We start from the raw sequence: 2479 nt of genomic DNA, 5'->3' as shown, positions 1-2479 counted from the left end.
GGGATCCAGCTGCCTTAACCTCTATGCCACCTTTTGGCCCCGAGTATAGTATTTTTTAAGTGATTTATTTTAATTTTATTAATTATTGTTATTATTTTAAGATTTGCTCTAGGGCACATGGGCTCAGCAGAGAGAGAGAGACAGTGAGAAAGTAAGCCAGGTCCAGGACTCGATCTGTGCTCAGCCATGTGGGATCCAGTTGCCTTACCTCCATGTCACCTGCTGGACCTGAATCTAGTATTTTAAACAAAACTCCCACAGGACAAGCGTCGACACACCATGCAGAGGGCTTCCTTGCTGCCCTGCTCGCCTGCTCTGCTTCCCCGCTCCCCTGAGGCCACCGCTCTTAGCAGCTCCCCGAGCCGGTTCCTCCAGAGCTGTACCTCTCCGCACTCATGCATGCGTGCACACTGCTCTGCACTTGGCATTTTTCACGTGACCCCGACAGCATGGGGTGTTTTGCCATGTCAGCCCATAGAGAACAGCCTTGTCCTTTTCCAGCAGCCTTCTGTCCCACGGTGGGGCTGTTCTGAGCTCTGGTAGCCAGGCGCCTCCCACCCACAGACAGCTGTGCAGATAGCCCGGCTCCTGTTCGCAGGCGCTTTGGGGAGTGGGAAGCACATAATCCAGGTGTTCTACCAGGGACCTGGAGGAAGAGCCCTCCTAGCCTGAAAGGTTGAGGCTTCTGTCCCTGACTGGCCCATGACAAGGAAGGGGAAGGCTGGGACCCATAGCCAGTACATTCGGGAGGTGGCTTTCCTTAGTAATCTTCAGCCCAAACTTTATTCCATAGCTGTCTGCATGGAGCTGAGCCATACACAGGAAACAGCTTTCCAGACAGTCAGCCCTTCCTCTGGAGGGACAGCTGTGGGGACTCTGCCCTCACCCGAGTGAAGGAGCTTCTGGATTCCTTACGTGCCACAGTGGAGGGAGTGTGGGGTGGGGGTGCTGAACATTGAAGACCTCCCTGTGCCCCGAGATTTCCTTCCCTCTTGATGGTATAGATACTGAGGTGGGGGTGCACTGCCCATGCTCCGGGTGTGGTCTGGGGTGCGGGAGACTCAGGCCTCAGGGAGTTGGGGCAGTTTCCTCTGGGAAGATGGATTATCCACTAAGGAAAGGGGCCCTGGCAATGGCTTTCGTCCTAGGTTTTGGGGGATACCACATATGAAGGTGGTCTCTCTCAACAGTCTCTCCATTTATAGCACCCAGAGCCATTTGGACCATCCCCCTGCCGCTGTGTAGGCCCATACCTGAACTGCACCGGGCTCATCCCAGACAGTCAGGGTTGTGACCACATCTGTAGAACAGATGCCAGTTTCCCTAGGTCACCCGTGAACCTCGGAGAAACCGGAAAGACCCCAGGAGGTCCATGCACTGTCATTAGTCTCCTTCCCTTTGATTTCAAATATCTCTTTGTGGACATTCATGAGATGTGCTTGCATAAGGTAAGTCTAATAGATTGTCTTCTCCCTGCCTTCCCTAGGTCCTGAATGGTGAACATGGGACTGAGCAATCACACCTTGGATTCGATATCTAAACCGGGATTAGATCTGCTGCATATAATAGAAAACTCAAAATAATTATGGCTTAAAATAGTTCAAATACCTTTCTCTTGTAAGCATGCCCCAGTAGATGGCAGTCAATCCAGTCTACACTGTGGTAGGGTATGTTCAGACAGTTCTACTGCCGACAGTCTACCCAGGCTCTTGTTCTACCCTACCAACCACTGCATTGGCTTCCATCCTCGAGTTCACCGCATGGGCCAATATGGCTGCCAGAGCTCCAACCATCATGACCAGGACCATAGGAAGGCAGAAGGGCAAAAAAGGGGCTCCTTCTAACTCTGTCAATTCCTGTTAAACATCTTTTCCAGAAGTCCTACATAGCGTCTGTCTGCAAGGGAAGCTGAGAAATGCATCTTTGATGTCAGGAAACAATATGGTTGTCTGAAAAAAAAAAAGAAGTTCAATAATGTCAAAGAGGAAAAGCAGGATGGATGTTGGGAAGGTAAGGAGCAGCCTCTGCCTCAAGCAGTACAGCCCACATTTTAGGCCAGCGCGGTTATGGCAGCAAACGCTGGGCAGTGCACACAGAGATAACGGAGACATGGCCCTGCTCTCGGGCCTGGGGTGGGTGGTGGATCACAACTTAAATGGTTCTCATGGGAGGAGTTTGGGGGACCAAGTGTTTTTTAAAAGATAGTCATTTTGGGACCAGCAGTTAGCGTAATGGCTATGTCGCTGGACTCCCATGTAGTCGACCGCGGTTCGCGTCCCGGACCTGGTGGCTTAAAACTCATGCCGGGCACGTGTGCGCACGTGCCCAAGATCCCGAGAGGAGAATGGAGGAGAAGGGATTGCAGCGTGACCATCCCCCCGGGGGTGAATTCTTGCTTTCTGTCTCTCTGTCTCTCTGGCAAGTGCACGCCCCTATAGCAAAAATCTCTAATAAAAAACAAACAAACAAAAAAAAAAAC

This window comes from Tupaia chinensis, unplaced genomic scaffold (assembly GCF_000334495.1).
Source record: "Tupaia chinensis unplaced genomic scaffold, TupChi_1.0 Scaffold000422_1, whole genome shotgun sequence".
Taxonomy (NCBI): domain Eukaryota; kingdom Metazoa; phylum Chordata; class Mammalia; order Scandentia; family Tupaiidae; genus Tupaia; species Tupaia belangeri.
This window is presented reverse-complemented; position numbering follows the sequence as displayed.